The 19,849-nt window shown below is 44.9% G+C and overlaps 1 protein-coding gene across 6 annotated transcripts in view; it reads right to left on the reverse strand.

The window, feature by feature from the left end:
• HABP4 (hyaluronan binding protein 4) overlaps nt 1–19,849 on the reverse strand; it is a 274,086-nt gene that overhangs the window by 110,819 nt on the left and 143,418 nt on the right. For 3 of the 6 annotated variants that reach the window (XM_073633099.1, XM_073633055.1, XM_073633063.1), the window contains exon 1: nt 6,666–6,803. The exons of 1 other annotated variant lie outside the window; for it this stretch is intronic. The gene's annotated coding sequence lies outside the window, so the exon portion shown is untranslated. Of the gene's footprint in view, nt 1–6,665; nt 6,818–19,849 lie in introns of those variants that run through there. 2 more of the 6 variants (XM_073633073.1, XM_073633081.1) reach the window with 2 other exon arrangements.

Raw genomic sequence — 19,849 nt, forward strand, 5'->3', positions numbered from 1 at the left:
GCCTGCACTCGTGGAGGGTATTGCCTGTGTTTTTGGTAATGGTGTTGTCAGAGGAGCAGTCAAAAGCTGTGGCATTTGGAAACCCTCAAAGAAGGTTTTGAAGGATTCGAAGGTATTAGACAATTCCTTAACTGACGCCGCTAGCTCACCCTGCTCTGAAGAGTGTTCTTGTACTAGTTTACTAATACACTCTTTGCATAATGCCTTTTCCCAGGTATCTTTAAGGGTAACTTTACAGGAAGGACACCTCTTTTTTGAAACATGAGAGACCCTGGTTTTTTCTGTTTTCTGAAAAGACATAAGACAAAAAAACCCCATACCATTAATACACAGTACCCTTCCCCCGCACATTTGCAGGAGTGCAACACTTCATTCGGGCTTGCCTCACCAGGGGCCCTATGAAACCCCCCTCTGACACATGAGGGTCCTTTAACCTACTCCCCCCCTTCCCTTAGCCCTAAATTGATGGGGGGGCGGGGGGGGGGTGGTGGTACAGGCCAGGGGAGCTCCACCCTAGGTTCCCCTTACCTTCACATGGCTGGAGCTGGTCTCTGCTGGAGCAGTGCGGTCTAGGTCCTCTGCATCCGCCATCCTCGTGTCACATCCAGAGCCTGTGCTGTCTCTACAGCTTGTCTGGCTCCTCTCCAGCCCATGCCTGGCTCCTTTTCAGCGTTCTTGGCCCGGAACCGGAAGCCGCGAACCCGGAAGTGCCCGCCCCCTTTCGGCCGGATATGACGTCACCCGCCACAGGCCGTGCAATCCCAATACCCGGCATGTTTGTTTTTTCACATGCTGCTGGGGGTATGAGACTGCAGGAGCTGCGATCCGCTTCACTGCACTCAGCGTTTGAAAAGGCCGCCCCCCCGACCTCGACCTGCACTCAGGGATGCGGGGGTGGCAATCAGAAAAACGACTTTCCTGACCAGGTTAGTGTAACTGCTGCTCACAGGGCTTTGCCTCACCAGGCTGCTCTGTACACCAACCTCTCTGGTCTGTCCTAGGAGTCCCCACTCCTCTTTCAGGACATGTTTGCCTGAGCCTCCTCTGGCTCTCCTGGCTGGTTCCTATGGTGTCTCCCCACTGGAGGAAACACAAATAACTGAGGAGCCAGCAGGGGAGGAGGAAATTTATACAAGCTGGCGCAGGTGTTTCCAAACAGAAGGGAGGAGCCAAGCTCTCAGGTGGCTGTCCTGAAAGACGATTAGGGGAAAAAAATTTCAAAGTCAGCAGCTACAAAACACTGCAGCTGCTGACTTTTAATAAGCACACTTACCTGTCCCTGGTGCCCACGATGTCAGCCGCCCGAGGCCGACCCATCCCTCGGCGCCACCATTCAAACTAAGGGAAACAGGCAGTGGAGCCTTGCGGCTTCACTGCCTGTTTCCTAGTGCGCATGCGTGAGTCACACAGCGTTTTGTGAATAGGGCGCGCTGTGTTGTGGGACACACACAGTGCGCCCCAGAAGACAATGCGAGGAGGAGACGACTGAAGATCACCGCGGTGTAGGAAGTGGCAGATTAGGACGATATGCCTAGCAACAGCCATTACTGGCAAGTTAAACATTTTTTTTTTCTTCATTTTTTTTCTCCAGATTTTTAGGAACATTTTGATGTAATTTTTTTAGGGAATGTTTGACCATTCTTCCAGAAGCACATTTGTGAGGTCAGGTACAGATGTTGGATGAGAAGTCCTGGCTCCAGTCTCAGTTCTAATTCATCCCAAAGGTGTTCTGTCAGGTTGAAGTCAGGATGTGCAGGCCAGTCAAGTTCCTCTATCCCAAACTCACTTATCCATGTCTTTATGGACCTCGCATTTTTTCCTCCAGATTTTTAGGAACATTTTTTTTTTAGGGTGGCCCTCCAGTGTATAAGTGCCCTGTATTGAAGTGTTTAAAAACGTGACCTCCTGTTAACTATCCTGTGACAAAAAAAAAAAAAAAAAAAAGGGAGGTAATGCATTTATTTAGTCTGCTCCAGTCATAAGATCTCATGTCAGTGAGCAGCAGCTGCAGGGAAGAAGAGGATGCTTAGCTGAAAATTCTGGGATCAAGATGTCACTCAATAGCTCCCAAAGCTTCGTTGCTGTCCGTGCTCCCTCCTTTCCTGCAGTTACAACTCACTGACATAGGGGAGCCAGGACTGCGAAATCACATGTCCAGACTGCTCTGCAAACATGGCAAAACACAGCAGCAGGAGAACCTAGCTGCTAAGCCTTTAACAATGGAGTGAAAAAAGGCTTCCTGTACACAGGTAAAGCAAAAAATACAGGCATGTCAAGGTCCACTGAATTATAGAAGACCCAGCTACAGCTTACCACAAAGGTGTTGTCACCGTAACCTTTAACAGCATACAAAGGAGAGCTCCATTCCAGATACTGCAAAGCTGCAATCCAAGTGGATTGTAGAATATGGTTTCTTAAGTTTAATACATTCATATTTTGTTTACACACATCCCAGAACTACCCTTAGTAATTGTTCTGATTTCCCTATAATCCTTGTAGAGGGAGGAAACCCCAGTAATGGCCCGTACACACGATCCGAATATCATACGAAAACAGTCGTCAGAGGAAGGATCGTACGATATTCGGATCGTGTGTACACTACTTTCAACAGCCGATCACGACAGTTCATCCAATATTATTAGATCGGACATACATGAAAAATTTTCCTCGTACGATTTCAGATCATACGATTTTTGTTTAGTCAGTATAGTTGTCGTCCGAAAATACAATACAAATACATTACAACACATGACATCGCTCCCAATTTTTTTGTCTGTCATGAGACTTTGTGACTTTATTTAGCTATTCAATTTCTACCTACTACTATTAAGCGAGAACGGTCGTACGATATTTGGAACGTGTGTACGAGGCATAAGGATCACAGGGAATTCATAGCGGTTAATAAGGGTAGTTCTGGGATGTGTTTAACCACTTCAATACAGGGCACTTTCCCCCTTTCCTGCCCAGACCATTTTTCAGCTTCCAGTGCTGTCGCAGTTTGAATGACAATTGCGCGGTCATACTACACTGTACTCAAACTAGATTTTTATCATTTTGTTCCCACAAATAGAGCTTTCTTTTGGTGGTATTTAATCACCTCTGCGGTTTTTATTTTTTGCTAAATAAAAAAAGACCAAAAATGTTTTAAAAAAATAAAAGTTTTGTTTCTGTTAAAAAAAAAAAAAGTAAGTTTTCTCTTTCACTGATGGGCACTGATAAGGCGGCACTGATGAGTTGGCACCAATGAGCGGGCACTGACGATGGGCACTGATGGGTGGCACTCATATGCAGCACTGATGGGCATTGATAGGCGACACTGATGGGCACTGGTTGGCACTGATGGGCAATGAAAGGCGGCACTGCTGGGCACTGATACGCGGCACTAGCAGTGGTAGGCATTGAAGTGGGCACAGATTGGCAGGTGCCTGGGCACAGATTGGCAGCTGCCTGGGGGTCTAGGGGCATACCTGGTGGTCCAGTGTGGCTGGTTTCCCTGGTGGTCCTGGGTAGGATCCGAGGGGGGGCTGTGCTGATAAAACAATCAGCACAGGCCCCCCCCCCCCCTGTCAGGAGAGCAGCCAATCGGCTCTCCTCTACTCGCGGCTGTCAGACGCGAGTAAGGAAAAGTCGATCAACGGCTCTTTCTATTTACATCGTGATCAGCCGTGATTACCACGTGATCAGCCGTGTCCAAAGAGTCTCCGTCGGAGACTCTTTACCTAGATCGGTGTTGCAGGGTGTCAGACTGACACCCCGCAACAACGATCACTGCGATGCACGCCCCCGGGGGGCGCAGCGGCTCGATATTCCTGATAACGTCCGGTCAGGAATATCAAACCACTTTGCCGCCGTCATTTGGTAATAGGGCGGGCGGCAAGTGGTTAAACAAAAATATGGATTTATTATCAAGCTTAAAAAGAAACAATGTTCTACAATCAGCTTGGATTGCAGCTTTGCAGTATCTGGAATGAAGCTCTCTTTTTTGGTTCCTGTACACAGGGTTAGGGCATGGGGATGACAAGAGATAGGAGGGAATAGAACTGAAGAGAAAGGCGACACCACAAGAACTTCCAGGGCACTTATTAAAATCAGCAGTGTCAGATCTTGAGGTGTCAATCCGGTCATTGGCACTGAGATCAGTCATCATACACAAATCACGTATACATCATAAAAGTGAATGGCCAAACATCATAGGGTAGGGGGCATATATAAATTATACATCATAGTGATAGCAAGTAGTCATTCTTGTCAGGTAGTGTCAACATCTGCTTTAGTTTTGATCTGTCAGGCGTTTACAATTGGTTTCATAGCCATGGTCCATAGCCATCAGGTGTACTAGCAATCGCTGCTACCAATATAACACTATCACCAAAAGTATTGGGACGCCTGCCTTTACACGCACTTTAAGGGCGTCCTAGTCCGTAGGGTTCAATATTAAATCGGCCCATATCAGCTTTAACTCTTCTGGGAAGGTTGTCCACAAGGTTTAGGAGTGTGTCTATGGGAATGTTTGACCATTCTTCCAGAAGCGCATTTGTGAGGTCAGCCACTGATGTTGGATGAGAAGGCCTGACTCAGTCTCCGTTCTAATTCATCCCAAAGGTGTTCTATCGAGTTGAGGTCGGGAATCTGTGCAGGCCAGTCAAGTTTCTCCACCCCAAACTCGCTCATCCGTGTCTTTATGGACCTTGCTTTGTGCACTGATCCAAATCATTTGGTGGAGGGGGGGATTATGGTGTGGGGTTGTTTTTCCAAGGGTTGGCCTCTTAGCACCAGTGAAGGGAACTCTTAAGACGGCAGCTTAAGTCATTTTGGACAATTTCATGCTCCCAACTTTGTGGGAACTGTTTAGGGATGGTCCCTTGTTCCAACATGACTGTGCACCAGTGTACAAAGCAAGGTCCATAAAGACATGAATGAGTGAGTTTGGGGTGGAGGAACTTGACTGGCCTGCACTGAATACCTTTAAGATGAATTAGAATGGAGACTGGGAGCCAGGCCTTCTCATCCAACATCAGTACCTGACCTCACAAATGTGTTTCTGGAAGAATAATCAAACATTACCATAGAGACACTCCTAAACCTTGTGGACAGCCTTCCCAGAAGAGTTGAAAGTGTTATAGCTGCAAAGGGTGGGCCAACCCAATATTGAACCCTACAGACTAAGACTAGGATGCCAATAAAGTGTGTGTATAAAGGACAGGCATCCCAATATTTTTGAATATAAACACACACGTAGAGTAGAGCTGCACAATTAATCGTCAAGAATAGTTATCGCAATCTTTACTAAAGTGTTTCACAATTCTTTCTATGCAAGGAAGTCGCTCTGCTTTTCTGAAGCAAACTGGGCAGTCTGCCAAGAATCAAAACATTGTTTATCAGTTGAAGTATAAACATTGTAACAATTTGTCAATGGAATAGACTGTGTGTGTAAGTGTAAAAAAGTTTAACCACTTAAACACTAAACCTTTTTCTGACATTTGTTGGTTTCAAGTTAAAATTTTTTTGCTAGAAAATTACTTAGAACCCCCAAACATAAATACATTTTTTTTTTTTTTTTTTAGTAGACACCCTAAATCAGTGATGGTGAACCTTGGCACTCCAGATGTTTTGGAACTACATTTCCCATGATGCTCAACTACACTGCAGAGTGCATGAGCATCATGGAAATTGTAATTCCAAAACATCTGGGGTGCCAAGGTTCGCCATCACTGCTCTAGAGAATAAAATGGTGGTTGTTGCAATATTTTATGTCACACTGTATTTGCGCAGCGGTCTTTCAAATGCATTTTTTTGGGAAAAAATTACTTGAATTTAAAAAAAAAAAAAAAAAAAAACAAAAAAAAAAAAAAAAACCACACTAACCAGTAAAGTTAGCCCATTTTTTTTTTGTATAATGTGAAAGATTTTACATCGTGAAAGAATCGTGATCTTTTTATTCTAAGCAAAAAAAATCGTGATTCTCATTTTGGCCAGAATCGTGCAGCTCGAACGTAGAGTATGGGGGAGACAGAGGAAGGCGGTTTAAAGCATGCATGGAAGGTTCAGTGTCTGGGAGGCTGCGGGGACACCACGGCCCTCGGAGGCTGCGGGGACACCACGGCCCTCGGAGGCTGCGGGGACACCACGGCCCTCGGAGGCTGCGGGGACACCACGGCCCTCGGAGGCTGCGTGTTTGTGGGTGCAGACAACATTCAGCATCATTTCTCCATGCTCAACTTTTTGGTGGTGTGCCATGTAGATGCTGATCTGTCCTGAGACGAGTTATAAAGTTGGTGGGGATATGGTGGGTGTGTAGCAGATGTGGAAAGCTGCTGATATAAAGATAAAACTATCCCCCCCCCCCCAAGCAGGAAACAGCATTTGGTTACATTTCATTCCTCCGCTAGTCATTGGGGAACCAATCAGGATGCTCCCCATAACACAATGACATTAGACACCCACCAGCCCACCTCAGATGAGAGTTCTACCAATTACCACTGACTGGTTGCTATAGGTTACCACACGTCAGCCCTCCACAATGATAACACGCACAGGGCAGGTAACAGAAGGAAAACAATCTTTGCAATGGAGACACGACAATGAAATCCTCCAAGCTTGTATTGCGAAGACCCCCGCCCCATACAGCACTCAGCTCACACAACTCCACACGCCGCTTTACGTACACTATCTAAACCTCCAGTACGGCGCTCATCTCCAGCCTGAACGTCCAAACGTTTGGTATCCCGCTAACTGCCCCTTACCAAGGTTCTTCCTGCTGTCAATCAACCGAATACTCCGCCCCTATGGCTGCCTATCAGCGAGTCCCCGCCTCTCTACTATCGTCAGCAAGCCAATAATATTGCACGGTAGCTCTGAACAACGGTGACTGTCCAATGAGCACACTTGCCGGCCTGGGTGTGACCTAAAGATCTTGTCAGAAAGTAAAAGCTGCCACGCCCCCAGCGTGTACAGTCGTCCAATAGGCGGTCGGATGTTGGCTTCTAAATAATTAATCAGGAGGTTAGGTGGTGCTTGTTTGGCAGTGCACGTGGTTAGGAATTGTGTTTGTTGCAGCTGGAGAGCTATGGGGCATGCAGTGATGTTTGGTTCTAAGCATGCCTTATGACCATACAGCACAGAGGCCGGATTCATTCCTTGTATTATGGGAATGATGGGACTTGTTACAAACAACTAATCGGCATTTAACCACTGCAACACTGTACCCAATGAAATTTCTATCTTTTTTTTTCAGATAGAACTTTGGTGGTATTTTATCACCACTGAGGTTTTTTATTTTTTGCTAAACAAACGAAAAATCACCAAAATGTAAAAAACAAAAAATGTTTTCTTCGTTTATGTTATACAATTTTGCAAAAAAGTTATTTTTCTCCTTCGCTGATGAGGGGTCATTGATAGATACTGATATGTTGCACTGATAGATACTGATATGCTGCACTGATGGGCACGTTAGACATGTGCGCCGTCAATAAATTTGTTCCGTTCCGTATTAGAATTAATTCGTATTTTGTAATTCGTGTCCGAAATGTCGTACGAAATACGAATCTTTGTTAGGTGCGTTAACTTTTCATAACAATTACGAATGTTCGTTATGAATTTATCATTATGAGGGGCTCCCACCATCCCTGTACTGTGCTGACCTCCTGGGTTTTTAACTAGACATGTCTAGCACTGATAATCTGCACTGATTTATACTGATAAGCTGCACTGATGGGCACTGATAGATACTGATATGCTGCACTGAAGGGCATTGATAAGCTGCACTGATGGTCACTAATAGACACTGATATGCTGCATTGATGGGCACTGTTAGATACTGATTTGTTGCACTGATATGCTGCACCCATGGGCACTGATATGCTGCACTAATGGGCACTGTTAGATACTGATTTGTTGCACTGATAAGCTGCACTGATGGGCACTAATAGCTACTGATATGCTGCACTAATGGGCACTGTTAGATACTGATTTGTTGCACTGATATGCTGCACCGATGGCACTGATAAGCTGCACTGATGGGCACTAATAGTTACTGATATGCTGCACTGATGGGCACTGTTAGATACTGATTTGTTGCACTGACGGACACTGATATACTGCACAAATGGGCTCTGATAAGCTGCACTGACAGTCACTAATATGCTTCACTGATGATCAGTGCCCTGATTATCAGTGTAAATGTCCCCTGTAACTGGAAAGCTGATTATCGGCTTTCCTTTCCTCAGACACTGACAGCGCTGAGAAAAGGAAATGCCGATAACTGGCATTTGTTTACATGTGATCAGCTGTGTTTGGACACAGCTGATCCCATGGAAAAGAGCCTACTCCATCAGCTTTTTACCCTGATCAGTGTGGCACTGTGTCCTAAGGACACAGCTCACCACCGATCTCCACACTGTGCGCCCCCGGGGGCATACACGCGTGGTGCTTTGTAAAGGACGTCATATGATGCCCAGTCAGGATGGCAAAGCCCCCGCCCAACTGTCAATCTGTTATAGGCCAGACGCGAAGGTGTTAAATATACCTAAAGGCATTTTTTTTTATATTTGGATAGAGTTATTAGGGGTTAGAACCTCTGTCCACTTTTTATTTTTGTCTGTGCCCTGTTAGGTACAGTCACATTTTCTGATTCTCCTGATCACAAGATCATCAATTTGAGTTAATACCAAAACAGTCTAGGAGGGGTTATACCTCACACTGGAGCAGCCCTGAAGTATAGCAGAGATCTATACAGCGTGATGCTGCTGACTAAGGAAGGGCATCCTCCCATGAAGACGACTGACAGTGGTTTATATCCTCCCCTTCTCTATCCAAAATTACCAGCTTTGGATATGCAGTACTTCAAAGAAACTAAACTTTGTTTTTCAACCACTTGAGCTCTGGAAGATTTTACCCCCTTTATGACCAGGCTATTTTTGCTATTCAGCACTACACTACTTTACCCGGTAATTGCGCAGTCATGCAACGATATACCCAAACGAAATTTATATATTTTATTTTTTCACACAGAGCGGTTTCTTTTGGTGGTATTTAATCACCACTGGGTTTTGAATTGTTTGCGATATAAATGAAAAAAGGCAGAAAAATTGAAAAAAACACTATATTTTTTACTTTCTGCCATAAAACAAATCCAATAAAAAAAAAATAAAAAAGTTTTCTTCATAAATTTTGGCCAAAATGTATTCTGCTACATGTTTTTGATAAAAAAATCCCAATAAGTGTTTATTAAATGGTTTGTATGAAAGTTGTAGTGTCTAAAAACTTTGGTACATATACTGGAATTTTATTTTTTAATCAACTGCTTATAACGGAACTGCGATACTGTCAGTCTGACGCTGGGGGGGACTGACTAACTGCCACTGACATCACCAGTGCCATTATTACAGTGATCAGTGAAAATACTATACACTGTAACTGTACTAATGACACTGGCTGGGAAGAGGTTAACATCTAGGGCGATCACGGGGTTAAAAGTGTGCCTAACTATATGTCATGTGTGTAAAGTGTGCTGCTTTTCACTAGTGCTCTCTGCTTTGCAGGAATGAGAAGTGACAGATCCTCTCTTCCTACAGAGAGTCATTTACCAACACAGCTCTGGGCTATGATAGCACAAAGCCGATCACCAGGACCCAGGCATGGATCATTGGCCAGGACTTGCTGACAAGCTCCCACTGTGTACAATCACATCGAGCCCCGGCAGGGGGCGTGCATGCGTTTGAGGGACTGTCCGTGATTTGGAACAAAGCCCCTCTGTCCCTATTTCTTCCTCATTTGTCCCTCATTTTGATCTGATATATTCAGTTGTATATAAAATGCACTTTTTAACTTTCAAAAAGTGTTTCCCAGAGCTAAAACTTTCATCCAATTTCTTAAATGCTGCATTTGTATATTTTAACCACTTTAGCCCCGGAAGGATTTACCCCCTTCCTGACCAGAGCACTTTTTACAATTTGGCACTGCGTCGCTTTAACTGCTAATTGCGCAGTCATGCAATGCTGTACCCAAACGAAATTTGCGTCCTTTTCTTCCCACAAATAGAGCTTTCTTTTGATGGTATTTGATCACCTCTGCCGTTTTTATTTTTTGTGCTATAAATGGAAAAAGACCAAAAATTTTGAAAAAAAATGATATTTTCTACTTTTTGTTATAAAAAAAATCCAATAAACTCAATTTTAGTCATACATTTAGGTCAAAATGTATTCGGCCACATGTCTTTGGTAAAAAAAAATGCCAATAAGCGTATATTTATTGGTTTGCGCAAAGGTTATAGCGTCTACAAACTAGGGTACATTTTCTGGAATTTACACAGCTTTTAGTTTATGACTGCCTATGTCATTTCTTGAGGTGCTAAAATGGCAGGGCAGTACAAAACCCCCCCAAATGACCCCATTTTGGAAAGTAGACACCCCAAGGAAATTGCTGAGAGGCATGTTGAGCTCATTGAATATTTATTTTTTTTGTCGCAAGTGATTGAATAATGACAAAAAAAAAAATTTACAAAAAGTTGTCACTAAATGATATATTGCTCACACAGGCCATGGGCATATGTGGAATTGCACCCCAAAATACATTCAGCTGCTTTTCCTGAGTATGGGGATACCACATGTGTGGGACTTTTTGGGAGCCTAGCCACGTACGGGGCCCCGAAAACCAATCACTGCCCTCAGGATTTCTAAGGGCATAAATTTTTGATTTCACTCCTCACTACCTATCACAGTTTTGAAAGCCATAAAATGCCCAGATGGCACAAAACCCCCCCAAATGACCCAATTTTGGAAAGTAGACACCCCAAGCTATTTGCTGAGAGGCATGTTGAGTCCATGGAATATTTAATTTTTTGACACAAGTTGCGGGAAAGTGACAAATTTTTTTTTTTTTGCACAAAGTTGTCACTAAATGATATATTGCTCACACAGGCCATGGGCATATGTGGAATTGCACCCCAAAATGCATTTAGCTGCTTCTCCTGAGTATGAGGATACCACATGTGTGGGACTTTTTGGGAGCCTAGCCGCGTACGGGGCCCCGAAAACCAAGCACCGCCTTCAGGATTTCTAAGGGCGTAAATTTTTGATTTCACTCCTCACTACCTATCACAGTTTTGAAGGCCATAAAATGCCAAGATGGCACAAAACCCCCCCAATTGACCCCATTTTGGAAAGTAGACACCCCAAGCTATTTGCTGAGAGGCATGTTGAGTCCATGGAATACTTTATATTTTGACACAAGTTGCGGGAAAGTGACAATTTTTTTTTTGCACAAAGTTGTCACTAAATGATATATTACTCAAACATGTCATGGGCATATGTGGAATTACACCCCAAAATACATTCTGCTGCTTCTCCTGAGTACAGGGATACCACATGTTTAGGACTTTTTGGGAGCCTAGTCGCGTACGGGGCCCCGAAAACCAAGCACCGCCTTCAGGATTTCTAAGGGCGTAAATTTTTGATTTCACTCCTCACTACCTATCACAGTTTTGAAGGCCATAAAATGCTAAGATGGCACAAAACCCCCCCAAATGACCCCGTTTTGGAAAGTAGACACCCCAAGCTATTTGCTGAGAGGCATGTTGAGTCCATGGAATATTTTATATTTTGCCACATGTTGCAGGAAAAAGACAAACTTTTACTTTTTTTGCACAAAGTTGTCACTAAATGATATATTGCTCAAACATGCCATGGGCATATGTGGAATTACACCCCAAAATACACCCCAAAATACATTCTGCTGCTTCTCCTGAGTACGGGGATACCACATGTGTGGGACTTTTTGGGAGCCTAGCTTCATACGGGGCCCCGAAATCCAATCACCGCCTTCAGGATTTCTAAGGGCATACATTTTTGATTTTACTCTTCACTACCTATCACAGTTTCGAAGGCCATAAAATGCCAGGATAGCACAAAACCCCCCAAAATGACCCCATTTTGGAAAGTAGACACCCCAAGCTATTTGCTGAGAGGCATGGTGAGTATTTTGCAGGTCTCATTTGTTTTTGAAAATGGAGAAAGAAAGAAAAATTTTTTTTTTTTTTCTTTTTTCAATTTTCAAAAGTTTGTGACAAAAAGTGAGGTCTGCAAAATACTCACTATACCTCTCAGCAAATAGCTTGGGGTGTCTATTTTCCAAAATGGGGTCATTTGGGGGGGTTTGTGCCATCTGGGCATTCCATGGCCTCAGAAACTGTGATAGGCAGTGAAGAGCGAAATCAAAAATTTACGCCCTTAGAAAGCCTGAAGGCGGTGCTTGGTTTTCGGGGTCCCGTACGCGGCTAGGCTCCCAAAAAGTACTAAACATGTGGTATCCCCATACTCAGGAGAAGCAACAGAATGTATTTTGGGGTGTAATTTCACATATTCCCATGGCATGTTTGAGCAATATATCATTTAGTGACAACTTTGTGCAAAAAAAATAAAAATTTGTCTTTTTCCCGCAACTTGTGTCACAATATAAAATATTCCATGGACTCGACATGCCTCTCAGCAAATAGCTTGGGGTGTCTACTTTCCAAAATGGGGTCATTTGAACTGTCCTGGCATTTTATGCACAACATTTAGAAGCTTATGTCACACATCACCCACTCTTCTAACCATTTGAAGACAAAGCCCTTTCTGACACTTTTTGTTTACATGAAAAAAATTTTTTTTGCAAGAAAATTACTTTGAACCCCCAAACATTATATTTTTTTTTAAAGCAAATGCACTACAGATTAAAATGGTGGGTGTTTTTTTTTTTTTTTCACACAGTATTTGCGCAGCGATTTTTCAAACGCATTTTTTTGGGAAAAAACACACTTTTTTAAATGTGAATGCACTAGAACACACTATATTGCCCAAATGTTTGATGAAATAAAAAAGATGATCTTAGGCCGAGTACATGGATACCAAACATGACATGCTTTAAAACGTGCAGTGGGGACAAATTAAATACATTTTTAAAAGCCTTTAAAAGCCTTTATAGGTTACCACTTTAGATTTACAGAGGAGGTCTACTGCTAAAATTCCTGCCCTCGATCTGACCTTCGCGGTGATACCTCACATGCATGGTGCAATTGGTTTTTACATTTGATGCCTGACCGACGCTTGCGTTCGCCTTTGCCCAAGAGCAGGGGGGGACAGGGGTGCTTTTTTTTTTTTTTTCTTTATTTTTTTTTGCTTTTTTATCTTATTTTTAAACTGTTCCTTTCATTTTTATTTTTTTAATCATTTTTATTGTTATCTCAGGGAATGTAAATATCCCCTATGATAGCAATAGGTAGTGACATGTACTCTTTTTTGAAAAAATTGGGTCTATTAGACCCTAGATCTCTCCTCTGCCCTCAAAGCATCTGACCACACCAAGATCGGTGTGATAAAAAGCTTTCCCAATTTCCCAATGGCGCTATTTACATCCGGCAAAATCTAAGTCATGAAATGCTCGTAGCTTCCGGTTTCTTAGGCCATAGAGATGTTTGGAGCCATTCTGGTCTCTGATCAGCTCTATGGTCAGCTGGTTGAATCACTGGCTGCATTCTCAGGTTCCCTGTTGGGACAGGAGAGCCAGAGAAAAACATGGAAGATGATGGGGGGAGGGTCATTCCCTCCCACTGCTTGTAAAAGCAGTCTAGAGGCTAATTAGCTGCTAGGATTGCTTTTACATGAAAGCCGACCGCTGGCTGAAAAGAATGATACCAAGATGATACCTAAACCTGCAGGCATCATTCTGGTATAACCACTCAAAGTCCAGCAACAAACCAGTACGTTGCTGGTCCTTGTTGGGCATATATTGTAAACTTTTTTTTCATGCAGCCTGTGGGCTGAACGAAAAAAAGATATTGATCGGTGGGTATGCCCACCATTAGAATACCTCCCTTCATCCACCCACTTCTAATGATGGGCATACATGCACCGTTTATATATGCCGAAGCATGGGGGCATCCTCCCGCAAAAGGCAGGAGCAAATCGCTCCTCCACCCACTGCTGCCCCCACGCTTCGGCATATATGCTGAAGTATGTAACTGTGGTGGTGAAATCACCTCTGACAGTGCTGGAGTCACGGCTTTATGTATCGTTGGAGCAAACGCTGTTGCTGTCAAGATACATAAATCCGCGCTGCAACTGAATGGCATACCTGCTAAGCAAATGATGGTTAACAAAAAACAAAGTAACATTACAGTATAACAGTAATACTTACTATACCTGCAAAGCAAATACAAAAAAAAACATAGCAAAAAATAAAACATTTAACGCAACCTGTGCCTACCTAAAATATATATATGCCGAAGCATGGGGCATCCTGCCACAAAAGGCAGGAGCAAATCGCTCCTCCACCCACTGCTGCCCCCACGCTTCGGCATATATGCTGAAGTATGTAACTGTGGCGGTGAAATCACCTCCGACAGCGCTGGAGTCACGGCTTTATGTATCGTGGGAGCAAACGCTGTTGCTGTCAAGATAAATAAATCCGCGCTGCAGCTGAATGGCGTACCTGAAAACAAAAAAATGATTAAAACACAGTAAACTATAAAAAAAATTACATACCTGAAAAGCAAACATGATAAAAAATAACAATAAAACATTGCAGAATAGAATACAGTAAAAAAGAGCAGAACAATAGAGAGAAAATAGAGAGAGAGAGAATAATAAAACAACAACTATTTTTGTTTTTTTTTATTTTATTTTTTTTGTGTATTTTTTTTTTTTACATTTTTTTTTTATAACTGTAACTTTTAAAACTGTAACGGTTCCAGGTTTGGGTCTCTCAAAATGCAATGGCATCTTGGGAGACCCTGTGAAAGTGTGTCCTAGTCTGTGCAATGCTGTACCCTACGTTAAACTCAACTAGTGTATGGTAGCGCTCAAAACATTCACCAATGCAAAGACCAGGATTGCCAGGACAGGAGGGACAATAATACCGGGTGTCACGCCTAAATCCGCGCTTTCTGCAGACACAACATTTTCTTTGGGGGGCTCGTTGGGTAGGGGTACCCTGGAGGCCATAAGGAAAATGCCTCTCATGCAGCTGGCTTACTGAATTTGGTTGGGGAAGGTGAGGTGGAGCACCGTCTGGATACAGAAGGGCTCTGACGATCTCTTCCTGGAATTTAAGGAAGGATCCAGTCCGTCCTGAAGCTCTGTATAGCACATGAGCGTTCAGCAAAGCCAATTGAAATAAGTATACAGACACTTTTTTGTACCAGCGTCTGGCCTTACGGGCAATTAGGTACGGCGCCAACAACTGGTCGTTGAGGTCCACCCCTCCCATATTGGTTATATTCGTGGACACAGAGGGGTTTCTCCACAACACCAGTCGCCGTAGTAATTTGGACCGTCGTGTCTGCATGAAGGGAGGTAAGAACGAAAACATTCTTATTGTCCCTCCACTTCATAGCGAGTAAATTATTACACTGCTCTCTCCCCCAGCCTAAGACGGGAATCTACAAGCCGCTGGGGAAAGCCCCGGCGATTAGGTCGCACGGTGCCACATGCTCCAATTTGATGATCAAAAAGGTGACTAAAAAGTGGCACGCTCGTGTAATAATTGTCCACATATAAGTGGTACCCCTTTCCGAATAAGGGTGACACCAAGTCCCACACTATCTTGCCAGCGCTTCCTATGTAGTCAGGGCAGTTTGTCGGCTCTACGAGACTATCTTTGCCCTCGTAAACCATAAAACTACATGTATAGCCTGTGGCCCTGTCACAGAGCTTATACATCTTGACCCCGTATCTGGCACGCTTGCCGGGAAGGTACTGTTTGAATGACAAGCGGCCAGAAAATTTAATCAGGGACTCATCAACGCAGACAACTTGATGGGGAGTAAACAAGTCTGCAAAACGTTGGTTGAAGTGGTTTACGAGGGGCCGAATTTTGTAGAGCCGATCGTATTCAGGGTCTCCACGAGGACGACAGAGTTCATTGTCGTTGAAGTGCATGAACCGCAAAATCTGCTCGTATCGTGCCCTGGCCATGGAAGCAGAGAACACGGGCATATGGTAAATTGGGTCAATGGACCAATATGACCGCAACTCACTCTTTTTATTTATGCCCATGTTGAGGGAAAGGCCCAGAAAGAGCTTAAATTCGGAAACCGTAATTGGTTTCCAATCTCTGGCAAGGGAGGACTGGGCATTAGCGGCGATGTGTTGACCAGCGTATAAATTGCTTTGGTCCACAATAGATCTATAGAGATCTTCGGTGAAAAACAGTGAATAAAAATCCAGTGGCGTAAAATCAACTGTTTCCACCTGAATTCCGAGGTGGCCAGTGAATGGGGGCAGTACGGGTGCTGCAGAAGTGGTGGGTACCCAATTCGGATTGGTGAATGCAGCAGGAAGGGCACTATGGGCACGACGGGCCTGTGTTCGTCTTCTTGGTGGCAGCGGGACACTACTAGTGCTTGCCAACTCACCAGCTTGAACTGCACTTATGGGACTTGCCACACCACCACGTGATACTGCAGTGCTGGATGTACGACCAGGGTGTACTAGGCCGCTGGTGCTTTCCAGTTCACCAGAAGGAATAGCGGCGCTAGTACTTCTCTGCTCCATACGAGGGACCTGCGGTTCTTGCACTTCAAGGACAGAAGAAGAAGATTGGGGTCTGGTACGCCTGACCTTAGCAGGGACCACAACTCCGTCGTCAGAGCTATCTGTCATGGAGCCGCTGTCCTCTACAGGATTGTATTCTGAGCCTGAATCTGACAGATGAGTGACTTCCTCTTCACTATCTGTCATGCTCAGTAGGCCTCTTCACTAGTGTACCTTCGATTTGCCATTTTGGGCTCTAAATTTAGGGGTACACTAGTGAGACTCACAGGCAAAAAAGCTCCTGACTGTCAGCGACTGATTCAAAACGCTACCAAAAAACTGTTAGCGATCGCAGGGATCAGGCCTGACTCTGCGAACGCTGCAGTTATGTGTGCTTAGTGTTTTGTAAGTGACAGTTATCGATCGATACTGCACTTGGGTGGGCTGGGCTGGGCTGGGCCGAGGGGCAAAACGCAGGTGCTAGCAGGTATCTGGGCTGATCCCGCTAACACTGCGTTTTTTTGGGGGAACCTAAACTGCTGGGGAGTATAGATCTGATCGGATCAGATATCGATCCGTTCAGATACTATAGCATTAAGGTGTATGCTGCGTGCGTGGGTGTTAGCGATACTGGCGCTAACCTGACGCTGCCTGGGGCGACGCAGACCTTATCTGACCCTAAAAACGTAACTTATATCACCGCCGGGCGATCAGGGGGTTAAACCTTTATAAGGTAATAAACGGCGGGTGCCCTAAAACTATAATAAACTATAATAAACTATAATAAACAAACCAACTAACCAGCGTCACCCGTAACAATTATAAGGTGATGACTGGTGAAAGGGTTAACTAGGGGGCAATCAGGGGGTTAAAACCTTTAGTAGGTTGGGGGTCCCTGTCGCTATAAAACACTGACGGCGAACCTATATACTTACCTCCCTAACTAGCGTCACCTGTGTCACTAATACAGCGAGCAGAAAAACGATCGCTTAGTGACACTGGCGACGGGGGGTAATCACGGGGTTAAAACTTTATTAGGGGGGGTTAGGGGGGTACCCTAGACCTAAAGGGGGGTACCCCAGACCTAAAGGGGGCTAACCCTAACTGCCCTAACACTTATAACTGTCACAAACTAAAACCAATGCAATAATCAGAAAAAAAAAAACTGCTTTTGGTGTCAGTGTGACAGGGGGTACAAGGGGGTGATCAGGGGGTGACTGGGGGGTGACAAGTGTGTCTGCGTGTTCTACTGTCAGTGTAGTGTTGGTGCAAACTTACTTGGATGTCTTCTCTCCTCAGCGCCGGAACGAAAAGACCGGCTCGAGGAGAGTGACATCACTTCCTCCGCTTCTGTTTACATTCACAGAAGCCGAGGAAGCCTGTCATTGGCCAGGAGCGATCGCGAGGGGGGAGCCACGAATGAGTGTCCTCCCCCTCACCTTTGATCACCCCTGACCTGAATCCGACCGCCGCAGGCACCGGGGGGGGGGTCCAATCGTACCTGTAAGTCCTTATGCCTGCCCGTGCCAGTCTGCCGACGTACATCGTCGTGCGGTGGTCGGCAACTGGTTAAAAGCCAGTACAGTGGAACCTCGGATTACAAGCATAATCCATTCCAGGAGTATGCTCGTAATCCAAAGTACTTGCATATCAAAGCGAGTTTTCCCATTAAAGTCAATGGAAACGCAAATAATTTGTTCCGCATTGACTTCAATGGGATGCAATACCGCATGCAGCCAGAGGCGGGGGGGGCGGGGGGGGGGCACCGGAGAGCCTCGGAAACGGCCTAAAAGGACCGAGGACACTTCGGCTGACCTCGGCAAACCTCGGAAAGACTTCCTATCCGAGATTTGCCGAGGTCAGCTGTGTTGTCCTCGGGCCTTTCCGTGCATTTCTGAACGGCGCCGTTCAGCTCTGGCGTCCCCCCCCCACCTCAGGCCAAAAGCGGTACTGTACACCGAGACAACAATCGCAAACCGAGTTACGATTTTTAAAAATACAGTGCTTGTATTGCGAAACGTTCGTTAACCGCGTTACTCGCAATCCGAGGTTCCACTGTATAAAGGAATAGCAGTGATTAAAAATAAAGCACTTGTGGGTTTAACTAATCATTTTTTTCTGTATAATTCTCTTTTAAGGGGGCGTAGCAAGGGGGTGTGTGTCCTATATGTAGATACCTTTGCTAATAGGTGTCCCTCGTTACCATCTCAAAAAATTGGGAGGTATGCTATTGTGATCTCTGTGATTGGTCACAGTGATCACATGGTACATAGGCCAATCACAGTGGACCTGTACCATATGATAGCTGTGGCCTATCAAAATAGTGAACAATGGCACATGAATAGATGCCATTCATAAAACGATTGCTTATACACAGTGATCAGCACTCATATTATAAAAAAAAATCCTGACCACCTCCCCAATGCAGTACAGTGTCGCTATGGTGGGGGAAGGAAGGAGGTTAAAATGTCCGGAATTTAAAGGGGTTGTAAAGGTAAAAGTTTTTTCACCTTAACCAGTTTCCGACCGCCGCACGAACATATACGTCTACAGAGCGGCACGGGCAGGCAAAAGGATTTACAGGTACGTCCTTGCCTGCCCGCGGGTGGGGGGTCCGATCGGTCCCCCCCCCGGTGCCTGCGGCGGTCGGCAAATCTCCCCCGGCGATCGGTGGTGAGGGGGAGGCCATCCATTCGTGGCCCCCCCCTCGCGATCGCTCCCAGCCAATGGGATAATTTCCCTGCCTCTGTATTGTACACAGAGGCAGAGGAAATGATGTCATCTCTCCTCGGCTCGGTATTTTCCGTTCCGGCGCCGAGGAGAGAAGACTGTACTGTGAGTTACACAAACACACACACACACAGTAGAACATGCCAGGCACACATTACACCCCCGATCCCCCCCCGATTACCCCCCGATCCCCCCCCAATCACCCCCCCCCCCCGTCACAAACTGACACCAAGCAGGTTTTTTTTTTTTTTTTTCTGATTACTGCATTGGTGTCAGTTTGTGACAGTTACAGTGTTAGGTCAGTGAGTGTTAGCCCCCTTTAGGTCTAGGGTACCCCCCTAACACCCCCTAATAAAGTTTTAACCCCTTGATCACCCCCTGTCGCCAGTGTCGCTAAGCGATCATTTTTCTGATCGCTGTATTAGTGTCGCTGGTGACGCTAGTTAGGGAGGTAAATATTTAGGTTCGCCGTCAGTGTTTTATAGCGACAGGGACCCCCATATACTACCTAATAAATGTTTTAACCCCTTGATTGCCCCCTAGTTAACCCTTTCACCACTGATCACCGTATAACTGTTACGGGTGACGCTGGTTAGTTAGTTTATTTTTTA

The sequence above is a fragment of the Aquarana catesbeiana genome, linkage group LG01 (genome assembly GCF_042186555.1).
Source record: "Aquarana catesbeiana isolate 2022-GZ linkage group LG01, ASM4218655v1, whole genome shotgun sequence".
Classification (NCBI taxonomy): domain Eukaryota; kingdom Metazoa; phylum Chordata; class Amphibia; order Anura; family Ranidae; genus Aquarana; species Aquarana catesbeiana.